This window comes from Podarcis cretensis (assembly GCF_951804945.1).
Source record: "Podarcis cretensis genome assembly, chromosome: 4".
NCBI lineage: Eukaryota > Metazoa > Chordata > Lepidosauria > Squamata > Lacertidae > Podarcis > Podarcis cretensis.
Genome location: NC_137173.1, coordinates 72,248,946 through 72,261,527, shown reverse-complemented (window position 1 = coordinate 72,261,527; position 12,582 = coordinate 72,248,946).

Sequence of the window (12,582 nt, the reverse complement as noted above, 5' to 3'; positions counted from 1 at the left end):
AGCACAGAAAGACCAAGAAAGAGACCAGTTTTTTAAAAAAAACAAAAACAAAACACAGATACAAGTTGAATCTTAGGACGTTTTTTCAGTCTTTCCCTGTGTTTTCCCTCTAGCCCCACCCTTTCTCAAGGAAGAGAAACCGGTTTTTCCAACTCAGAGTAAAATAAAAAAAGCAGAGAACATGGAAAAATGCAGTCCTAAAAGATGCATCCTTTCCATTATGCTAGACAGATCCAAACTGAATCTCCCAGGGACCACGTTTCATAGTACTTATGATCAGCAAGCTTGCAGCAGCTGGATGGTATGTTTTCCACATGGCTGATTTATTTTCCATCGAGATCAAAGATAAAGAATTTTACATTGGCAGCACCGTAACGCCAAATGCATTCTTGAACAAAGTCATGGGGAAAGGACTTGTGGGTTTGGGATGAAGACGCTGTGGGATGTGCTGCATGTTTGAGCCCAGAAGGATTGCCCGAATTACGTTGCATTCCTTCTGCTTTCTTCCAGGTTCAGACTTAGTCTGCAATTTCCACTATTACAAAGCATGACTTAAGTGGCGTATGTTCACAGCACACATTCTTATGGGTCTCCTATCAGGGTTCTGTGAGTAGAGTTATCCGTGTGTGTAGCCTCAAGGCAATATCTCTTAAAGACTTGAGGAGACACTGTTAACCCATGACGTTAAGGTGATGTGTCTGAATAAGAGCTAAAATGGCTGAAGGCCAAGATGACAGTTGCCAGAAGGATGAGGCAAGCCAGGGGCAAACTGGTAGAGAAACACCCATCCAAACTTCTGTTTGTGACATCTAAGAGGAAAACTTGCTGTTTACTGCTGAATCAGCACAAATGTCAACCCACGGAAAGCCCGATTCACATTTGCTCTGATTCAGAAACAGTAAACAGCAGGTTTTCCTGGGGGAAGTGGCAGGACAGAAAAAAGGGCTTCTCAGCCCCATGACTTGAAATCACAGGACAAACAGAAGTGTCAATGGACTTATTGAAAATACACATAAAGGTGCTCTCTGAAAGAATCTGTAGTTGCTGATTATCCCTTCCCTCTGAAGGTCTGATAAGGAAACAGCTGACTTTGGGGGATCAGTTGAGGCGTTCAGTGCTGTATCACCACTTGCCTATTTGGAAATACAAATACAGTGGTACCTTGGGTTACATACGCTTCAGGTTACATACGCTTCAGGTTACAGACTCTCCTAACCCAGAAATATTCCTCGGATTAAGAACTTTGCTTCAGGATGAGAACAGAAATTGTGCTCCGGTGGCACAGCAGCAGGAGGCCCCATTAGCTAAAGTGGTGCTTCAGGTTAAGAACAGTTTCAGGTTAAGAATGGACCTCCGGAATGAATTAAGTATGTAACCAGAGGTACCTCTGTATTACAAAACATCAATAAACCTCTGGCATCCTCATTCTGAAAGAAACTAAAGCCAGGTTAAATGCCAGAACCTGTCAAACTTCTCCCTGCTTGGATGCATTGGGGTGTATAACATTAACCTCCTATAAGCAGGAAGAAAATATGAGGGAAATAAAAGAGTACATTGTATAGGATTTGTCTTTCTCTGTTCGATAATCATCTTGACCTTGTTTCTATCCTTCTCCCTCTCCCTCTCCCTTTCCCTCTCCTTCCTTCCCTTCCTCCGACATGCCTTTTATTTTAGCTGGACTTTTACCAGAAGAACACTTGAGTACTGCCTGAACTCTATTGGGATTCAGATTTGCATCTCACATTGCTTACTAAATACATACAGGTGCTCTCTCTCTCTCTCTCTCTCTCTCTCTCTGTCTCTCTCTCCACACACACATGCACGCACACACACAAAGAGACAGATAGAGATGCCAACAGAACATGACAGAATAATATAATTAGGCTGGTTCTCAAGTTCTATGGGCTGCAGCTCTGCTAGAGCAACAGACTTCCATGTATGCAGGAGAGCTCCCTCTCCTTCTCTTGTCCCTTCCAGCCCTCTGCAAAGCTTCAAGATTAGCTGTCTTTTAATACTAATTTTAATGTTTTACTTTTTATAAGCCACTTTGAGGTTTTATTACAATCAAGTAGAATATAAATTGGGATGTGGGTGGCGCTGTGGGTTAAACCACAGAGCCTAGGGCTTGCCGATCAGAAGTTCGAAGTTGGCAGTTTGAATCCCCATGACGGCGTGAGCTCCCATTGCTCAGTCCCTGCTCCTGCAAACCTAGCAGTTCGAAAGCATGAAGTGCAAGTAGATAAATAGGTACCGCTCCAGTGGGAAAGGGCATTTCTGTGTGCTGCTCTGGTTCGCCAGAAGCGGCTTAGTCATGCTGGCCACATGACCTGGAAACTGTCCACCGGCTCCCTTGGCCTGTAAAGCAAGATGAGTGCCGCAACTCCAGTCGGCCACGACTGGACCTAATGGTCAGGGGTCCCTTTACCCTTTACTAGAATATAAATTCTGTTAAATAAACCAAAGCAAATACCAACTCTCCTCCTCCTCCTCCTCTTACCCTCACATATAACATTCAGTAAGGCAGGGGACAAGATATGTCATACTCACACAGGGAGTTTCCTTCTTTGCTCCAGAAAGCAACAACCAACGAAGAAGAGCAGGGACGAGGTAGAGTACACTGCAGTGACATCATCACATACTTTGCCCTATTATATACAGTATTACAGTTTGGGGTGGGAAGGGGGACACACATGGTGTCACTCCTTTCACCAGTTATCTGTGACCATACATTAGTTTGTACAGTGGTACCTCGGGTTACATACGCTTCAGGTTACATACGCTTCAGATTACAGACTAAAGTGGTGCTTCAGGTTAAGTACAGTTTCAGGTTAAGTATGGACCCCCGGAACGAATTAAGTATTTAACCCGAGGTACCACTGTACTATCATGCCACCTTCAACCATAGAGCTAACACCTGCTGAGCTGGACCACAGCTCTCACCTTTTTAGACCATTCACCATGGGGATGATGAGAGTAGGGAGTCCAACAACGCTTGGTGTCAAGGGGGCTTCCCAGCTGAGAAACGCACATGGCAGAGAGTTAAGTATTTATTGTCAAAGATAACACTTGCAGTCGCTTCTACAGCTCTGGATATCTACGCACCCCAATCTAATGGCTAGGCAACTATTCCCAGTGAAGCTGCTGAAGAAAGCATATAGTGTTCTGCTAGAATGGGAAACAAAAGATGAGGAGGTCAAATCAGTCATGATCAAATGGGCACAAGATATAGGACATAATATACAATTTGAGGACTGGGAAAAATTGTGGAAAGTAGATTTGAAATTTACAGATTGTTCTCTTTTAAAAGAAAATTATATGAAAATGATGTACAGATGGTATATCACACCAGTACAAATAGCAAAAATGTATAAAATTGGGTCAAATATAGGAAATGTAAAGAAAAATAAGGTACTTTTTATCATATGTGGTGGGAATGCAGAAGATAAAAAAGGGAAATGATATATAATGAATTAAAAAAATGTTTAAAAGGACCTCCACCCGTTTATGTACCTTCTCCCGACAGGCTGCTGTACGCATGTAGCCTGTGTGGAAACATCCTCTGTGCACCCTGTTTCAACCCCTCCCCCCCCCCGGTTCTGGAAGACAGTGTTGCAGGAGAGGGTGGGCAAGCACCTGTCCCTTCAGTTCCCTGACCTGCTTCTTCCTCCTCCTCTTCTTCTGACCCATGCTCTGCTCCACCTATCAGCTCTGAAACTTTCCCTGCCTCTGATTCTTGCCTTCTGCCTGGTACAGGCCCCCACAAACCACTTTACCCCCTCTCCCAAGTCCCAAGTCCCAAGACTCCAGCCCCCTGCCCCTGATGCACACTAACCTGCCAGTCCCTGATACATGAAGGGCCACAGGGTCACTACCCAGCCTAGGGCTAGCCTAAATTGATAGGGACATAAATAATCCTTACTCAATGGTCCCAGTGTATCCCACAGTAGTGTGTGATCTTCTACGCAGGTTCAGAATCTAAGCCCGCACGCACATGGCATCTTTAAACCACATTTAAAGCACATGACTTCCCCTGCAAAGGATCCTGGGAACTGTAGTTTGTTAAGGGTGCTGGGGATTATAGCTCTGTGAGGGGCAAACTTGCAGTTCCCAGGATTCTTGGAGGGGGTGGGAATTATGTGCTTTCAATGTGCTTTAACTGTTAGGTGTGTATGTAGCCTCTGTCTGCATGAGTTCTGAAGTCTTGCAAGTATAGTGCCAAAGCTTGCCTACAAAATACTACTAATAATAATAATGAAATTTGTGAATAAATATATGCCTATGCAGAGTAAAATGGTCTTTATCCTTTTTTAAAAAAAATAATAATAATCAAAAATAAATCTTACAAGCTGCCTAGTTTTACTGAGCAGGAATGTGTCTGCCACATGGCTCTCTCACTGGAAATAAGTATGCTATGCAAGTTGGAAGAGAATGGAGCACAGGATATATAGGTCAGGTGTTTTCCCTTATGTAGGTTTCTTTTCCTGAGAAACACCTTTCCATCCAAAAATGCACAGCCACCTGGGTATTTCCAGCCTGAACTCAAATCTCCCCCTGCCCCTAAAAGAAAATATGTTCAGTTGGCAATCCTCCCACTACAGAAACTGCACTCAACTCCAAGTTAATATCAGCAAATTTAAGTGCGGGGCATAAGAGGTCAGGCAGCTGTTTTTAAATGTATATCTACAACATATACGGAAGATAAAGGCAAAATCGAAACTGTGTTGTCACAACCAATAGAAATGTGCAAGCAATTTATCACTGATATAACTGATAATTTTTAATGGGGATGGGAAACACAGGATTAGACCAATTTGCAACGACATCTGTACATCATCTCATACACTTTTGCTTGCATGCATTGTGTTCATACATCTGTCTGAATTACAGCCACAAGCTGTCTCAGAGGGGAGGAAAAATGAGCTGTTCTAATTTGGCACAGCAGCCTATGTGTTGATGTACGGCATTTAATTTAGCTAGGATTTACATATTCCTTATTTAAGCCATACATCAAACTGCATATAACACATTTTTATAGCTGCTGCCTCACTGGTTATGGTACCACGCCCGTCCCCTGCAATGCAAATTAGGGTCCCATGGTCACTGCAGGTAAGCACCTAAGGTTCAGAAGAATATAACATAAGAAGAATCCTGTTGATCAGACCATTGGTTTTCCATCAAGATCTAATGGATAGGTGAGCCAAAGAGACATCTTCAGTGGTGGCCCCATCTCTTTGCGTCTCCATCTCAAGAGCCCCTTCTTTATTATTATTGAGAATATTATAATGCATGCAGCACATAAACAATGGAACTTGTTCTCACAGGGGGCAGTGATGGCTCCCAACTTGGCCATCTTTAAAAGAAGAATGAGGAATTTAATGGAGGATAAGGTCATCAAGGGCTACTAGACATGAAGTCTATCCTCTGCGGGCATGGTTGGAGGCAGTAATGCTGCGGAATACCATATGCTGGAAAATGCACGACGGGAGAGGGCTCTTGTGCTCAGGTCCTGCTCAGTTTCGCATAGGCATCCAGGTGGCCACTGGATGTGCCATTGGCCTGGTGCAGGTTCTTATCTGTTGCAAAAAGGCTTTGAAAATGCCTGCATTTTAATCTACTTTTAATTAAAGAGTTGTGCTAGGCATTAGCAGGTGGTATGATCGCGCTGCACAGTTCCCTGACTTCCCTCTGGCTGGGAATGGGAATGAAAATGGGAAGAGTGAGCAGCAGCAAGTGTAGGGCAAACCTTTTTGTACTGCACTGATCTCACCACTGCCTCTCCATCCTAGTTTGCATCATCAGTTGCTGGGTTTTACAAGACTGCTGGTTTTACTTTACTAGTAGTATTTTCCACCGAAGTCTTTGTGCTAGGTTTTGAACTGCTCTTGCTTGCTTTTTTGCAGTTACAGGTGACTTGATTTTATGACACTGTTGTTGAATGGTTATTATCATCAGAAATATTGGGGCTCACATAGTTCAGGCACGTCCAACAGGTAGATCGTGATCTACTGGTAGATCACTGAACGTCTGTGGTAGATCACTGGTAGATCACTGGCTCAACTACTTTGTCCTGCACCCCCCAAAATGGGGCTTCCCTCCTCCCTAAAAAAAACACAGGGTTTTCCTTCCTAAAAAAAGCTCCACAAGTTTGACCTGAACCCCCCAAAAGGGGGAATAATAATAATAATAATAATAATAATAATAATAATAATAGATGATAGATAAATTATTGCCAGTTTTTAACTCTGTGAGTAGATCGCATTCTCTTGGGAGTTGGCCACCCCTGACATAGTTCATTGGTTTAAAAAGACACCCCTTCTAAAGTGAGATACAAGTGTGTACATAATTTTTTAAAAAGTATCATCTAATACATTGTGTTTTCCAGAACAACCACTGGCAAGCACACAAGCCAGACAGGAAAGCAGTATCTCTCTGCCTCTGCTGCTCCCCAGAAGCTGATATTCAGAGGTATGTTGCCTCTGATCCTGGAGATAATATCCAATGATCATGACTAGTAAAGGTCAAAGGTCAAGGACCCCTGGAGGGTTACGTCCAGACAAAGGCGACTATGGGGTTGCAGCACTCATCTCACTTTCAGGCCGAGGGAGCCAGCATTTGTTCACAGACAGCTTTCTGGGTTGTGTGGCCAGCATGACTGAACTGCTTCTGGCACAATAAGGTAAAGGTAAAGGTAAAGGTACCCCTGCCCATACGGGCCAGTCTTGACAGACTCTGGGGTTGTGCGCCCATCTCACTCAAGAGGCCAGGGGCCAGCGCTGTCCGGAGACACTTCCGGGTCACGTGGCCAGCGTGACATCACTGCTCTGGCGAGCCAGAGCCGCACACGGAAACGCCGTTTACCTTCCCGCTGGTAAGCGGTCCCTATTTATCTACTTGCACCCGGAGGTGCTTTCAAACTGCTAGGTTGGCAGGCGCTGGGACCAAGCAGCGGGAGCGTACCCCGCCGCAGGGATTCGAACCGCCGACCTTTCGATCGGCAAGTCCTAGGCGCTGAGGCTTTAACCCACAGCGCCACCTGCGTCTGGCACAATAGAACACTGCAATGGAAGTCATGGAAATGCTGTTTACCTTCCTGCTGCAGTGGTACCTATTTATCTACTTGCATTTGCGTGCTTTGGAACTGCTAGGTTGGCAGGAGCTGGGACAGAGTAATGGTAGCTCACACCATCACAGGGATTTGAACCGCCGACCTTCCAATTGGCAAGCCCAAGAGACTCAGTGATTTAGACCAGAGCAACTCCCACGTCTGGAGATAACATTCATGATCATGACTAGTATCTACTGATGGGAACATAAGGCTGCAATACTCTCCCCACTCACCTGGAATTCAATAGGAAATACTCCTAATGGACATGCTTAGGATTGCACTGAAACTGCCCATTAGACTGCAATCTTAGACATGTTTACTTGGAACTAAGTCTCAGCAGGACTTACTTCTGAGTAGACATGCCTATAATTGCACTGTTAATGACTAGATTCATTCTTTAGGTTAAAAGCAGAATAAGGGCTTCTTTGCCCCTTACGCCTTTTAGGTATATTCCTATACTACTTGAAACATACATGCAAAAATATCAAAGTGTGCATGTGCCAAACAAGTGCTTGTAATTGTGAATTATGCAAGTAAAGAGCTTGCTGTGATTCACTGTCAAATCTGTGCTCCATAATAAACCTGAGTTTCCTGCCATGTAACAGCAGTTTACGAGGCGTTAATTAGACTGCAGGACAGTTAACAAAAACTGCACAGATGCTCTGGGTAATCATAATAAGAAATCAAGAGACAGCTCAATTTTATTTTTTTATTTTGCATTCAAATTCATTCAAGTTGGAAGGCAGAAGTTCCCGCCTTCAGTTATACTGAAGAATTCAAATTTATATATCACACAATTTGCCACTCTTAGAGCAAAGCAAAGCTGTTTTTTTAAAAAAAACCACAAAACAAAAAGCCACATACACACCTAAATGCAAAGTTGTAGAAATATTATGACACTTTACTCATGATTTGCAAATTTTAATAAAATAAATAAACATGAAAATGTCACCTATCAAATATGTTTAAAGTCCTTTCATGGGTTTGTTTGTTTGTTTGTTTGTTTTTTAAAAAAACATTTTCTCCTGTTGCAAATGGGCAACCCTGCTTTTCAGTAAACTATTTAATATGCACTGTATTAATAACATCTGTATGTCTCTCCTCCTGATTCACTAGGTAGGTACATAGGGCAGTATTGAAGTAAACAGTTCTGCTAGTGCAATGACTTTTAGCTTCCCAATGGAACTTCCTTGCCCCTTTCCTCTCTCACATGCTTTGTGCATCTACTTAGGAGGATTTGGGAAAACTCTAAAACAGATTTATGGGTCATATGGGGACACATGGACAAGAGAGGGCATGGAAGTTCCTCTGCACAGCTGAAAGTCCTTGCAGTGGTGGAACTGTTTAGTTCGATTCTGCCCATGGTCTAACTTATGACGCTTCTAACTGTGTCGTCCTGTGCTCATGCTCTTGCCTTGTGGCATAGGGGATCTTGGGAATTAAGTATTCTGTTGTCATTTGTTATATAAGGGGGTGCCTTGTCATTTAACACAAAACTCTTGCAATATTTAAAAAAGTACTAGTTTTTACAATGAAATCCTATCATCCTATCATCCTGAGTAGAATCGGACTTTGTGCCATGGAAGCATGGGACTTACTACCACATCAGTATTATTCATTGTTTCACAATGATTAGCCCCGCCCCTGATACTGTGCACACCGGCTTGTCTCACCTCTAAGCAGCTGCACATGCAACATAGACACCTACTTTATCCAACATCACAATGTCAAGCAGAAGAAATTGTATATCACAGCTGCAAACAAAAAAACATCAGGTGCACACTCTAAGTGCACTCCTTGTTCTTCCTTTGAATTTGGCATCTTTTTTCTTTTTTGCCAACCTTAGTTTTCACAGCCTGAGTTAACTATGCCCACAAAGGAACATTTCCCCCTTTGCTACATCTTGAACTCAAACTGGGCTGCAACAGAAAAAAGTCCCTTTGCAGGTGTGACTTAAATTAGCTATGTTTGCAAGGGAACATTTTTCCTTTGCAGCTTGGAATGTGTTCAAGCCATGGCTGCAAAAAGAAGAAAACACTTAAGCGCATTTTCTATTCTTTCCTTTAAAGTTGTGTCACTTGTTATTGTGATGTTAGCTGATTGCTGACTCACAGATGGACAGCTATTCCCACCTTTTGAAGCGGCTCATCTGGAGCTCAGAATCCAGCTCATTGGCAAGATCCTGTTTCCCATCCCTGACTTAAATAAATATGCAAGGAGGGGGAAAGGAAGCATCCATGTTACCCTACATGTATTCAAAGCACTGTCTGTAGCAGGGGAAGCCTCCTGTACTCATGCAGTGAACCCTGTGTTGTACACAGTCACTCCTGAACACATGGAAAGTGGTGGCAGACAGACATGCATGCTGTCCCCTCTTTGCTTACTTATTTAAGCCTTATTTTGAACACATGACTAGGGATCATAAGACACCTCCATTTGGGATTAGGGAGTATGAAATCCCTCCTGTGAGTTCCAATGCTTCATTGGACCTCTGCATGCATAAGAACATGCTCACTTGCAAAGAACCTGATCAAATTATTTTGAATTACTTCTGATCAATCAATTTTGATCCCATTGACCATTATCTTCATTGGGTTCTCAGCACTGATTAGAACTAGTTTCAATATACTATATACTATTTACAATAAACTATTTACAAGTGGTGAAAGTTGCTGGTAACACAAAAAAATATTATGGAAAAATGAATGCATTGCCTCTCTCTTTGTGTGTAATGCTGGAGTAGGCACAACCCAAGCAATCTAAGGTTAGGTTTGATTCCCAAACTTACCGTAATTTGAAACTGGATCAACTCCTTGCTTTGTCTCAGGGTGGATTCTCCACCTAGTCAATTAATTTGCAAGTTGAAGGCGTTCAACTTCTGAGCCCTTGGGGATGCCAAGTGCTCTAACACTACAGTGAAGAGGGAGGATAGTTTTCCAAAATAAGCACACTGACGTCAGAAGCTTTTGTGTTGCTAAGAGAAAGAATGAGCATGGCTTGGGAAAAGCACGTTGTTTCAACAAATCCAGTCGAGTTGGCAGCCAAACCTGGCGAAAGATAATGGAAGCAGTTTGCCGCAATACATACCAGATTGTTACATCAGCCTAGGTTACATGAGCTAGCCACATATGTGAGGTTATTGAGGAGCATGCCAGAGAATATGATCGTCTTCTCGTTCATGCTTGCTACAGAGACTGCAGATTTATTTTATTTTTTTTAAAAAAACTATCAGTTGTTCAAGCGGTAAAGGAAGGGATGGCCTACCAAAGGGTAATTATATACAGAGCACAGTGGTCATTTAACAAAAGGGAGGGAATTTCTTGATCAATTTTCTTTAATCAGCAAGTGTTCCAAGCTTTCATGGTCCATTAATTTTTAAGAACTGATCAGGAGATAGATGACTTGGTTTCTGTAATTCTGCCTAGTGATTGTGGACTCTGTATTACCATTTAAATAGCATCATGGTCCATGGAGCAATATGCATATCACTTTCACTATGGTCCCTAACTGCTCAACAGATGTTCCATTATGATTACACCTCTTTCCCTCCAACAAACAAACAAACAAGGCAACTAACAAACTTGTAGTGTAGCCTTTCCACCGAATAACATTAACACAGCACATAAACTGAACTTTCAATGACTGAATGGAAAGCACAACTCAGCCCTGCTCTCAGGGGCAATGCCAGCAGTCAAGACACTGAAGACTTCCCCCTTCAGAAATGTTGCTTGCATGTTGCATCAATACCAGTGTGCCTCAGCAAGGATCTGCACCCCCAGTAATCCACATTCCATCTTATCATGCCCTCTGGCAGCCACTTGCACAATGCAAACATCCCTATCAGGGTCAGGAAGGCCTTCCCACATAGGATTCCGCACAGTTTGGAAAAACAGTTATGCAGCACTCCAGAACATGTGGGGACCTTCACAAACACTGCTGTATACACAAAAGCTTCTTTGCTGAAGATGGCAGCTGGGAAAGGGTGGGGCTGAGGGGATGCTGCAAGCTTCCAGACTCCTTCTGAAAGCTCAGAAGTCTCAGAGAATCAGAGAGTCGGGTGCCTCTTGAGGGGGGTAGGGCAGACACGTGAGGAAGGCAGCCCTGAACCTGTGAAGGGGTAAGATGGGGATATCCCTTCCAAACAATGTGTCTACAGTGGTACCTCGGGTTACATATGCTTCAGGTTACATATGCTTCAGGTTACAGACTCCGCTAATCCAGAAATAGTGCTTCAGGTTAAGAACTTTGCTTCAGGATGAGAACAGAAATTGTGCTCTGGTGGCAGCAGGAGGCCCCATCAGCTAAAGTGGTGCTTCAGGTTAAGAACAGTTTCAGGTTAAGAACGGACCTCCAGAACGAATTAAGTACTTAACCCGAGGTACCACTGTAGTTGCTTCTGTCTGGCAGAGCTATCCAACCTGTGAGGGACTAGGGGTCTCCTAAAAGCTCTCTGCACCCTTCACAAACTACAGTTCCCAGGATTCCTTGAGGGATGCAATGACCTTTTAAAGTAGGATGATGAGGCTTCAAATGCATAGTGCAGGTGCAGCCTTTGAATCAGTCAGCATGAGAGAGCTAGGGCTGAAACTGTGTAAATACATTATGGGGGAGGACCAGGACTTGTCTCTGTTATGAAAAGGTCTCCTTTTGATATAAACAGGTTTAGAAGAATATTGTGTATCCCCTCCCCCACCCCGGCAGTAAAGAACCTCTTTTATGAGGGGGTGGTATTTTCTCTAAACATTTAAATGTCACTTTTATTTCCCCCTCAGTAATTCTCTGTCTGCAATATACCCGTGTGTGTGTGTGTGTGTGTGTGTGTGCGCGCGCGCGCCAAAATTGCTTTTCAAAACTGTATCCCTTTTAGCTAAGAGACACTTTCCCTTGTTAGCTTGCTTGGGTATATCAAAATCGCAGCACTGTCTTAAGCAACAATTCATAGGCATTTCCATTTTCTGACACCAGAAGCATGTAGCGGGAGCAGGGTGTGGAATCTGATACTTCTCTTGTTGCCATAGCTATATGGATTTATTTTCCAATGCACTCTCCAGTCAGGGGATACGGTGACATGATTCAAAGGCCTCTGATACAAAAATTGTTTGGAAAGGGCAATAAGAAAGGTTAAAACGACTGCTTGGAGATTGCAGTAGCTTGGAACTAAAATAAACTTTGCTTCAGAAGTTGGAGAGTAAAGCTGTATATTAAACAGATGAGCAATATCACAGTGTCTAAATTCACTAGATGACAAATCTTCCAATCTAGGGTAAAGTAGCAGGCCAAGTTGGCATAAAAGAGCGTCCTGCATTTCAAGGCAACAGCAGTGGTTTTGCTGCTGATGCTGTGAGAAACATGACATTGTGGTGCAACATTGTGGTTATCCATGCCAGAGTAGTACCACTTCAGCCATGTCTCTTTGGAAGGTTTGGTGTCAGCACCTGGCACAACTGGGCATCTTCTGGAGCCACAGCTGGACCTAC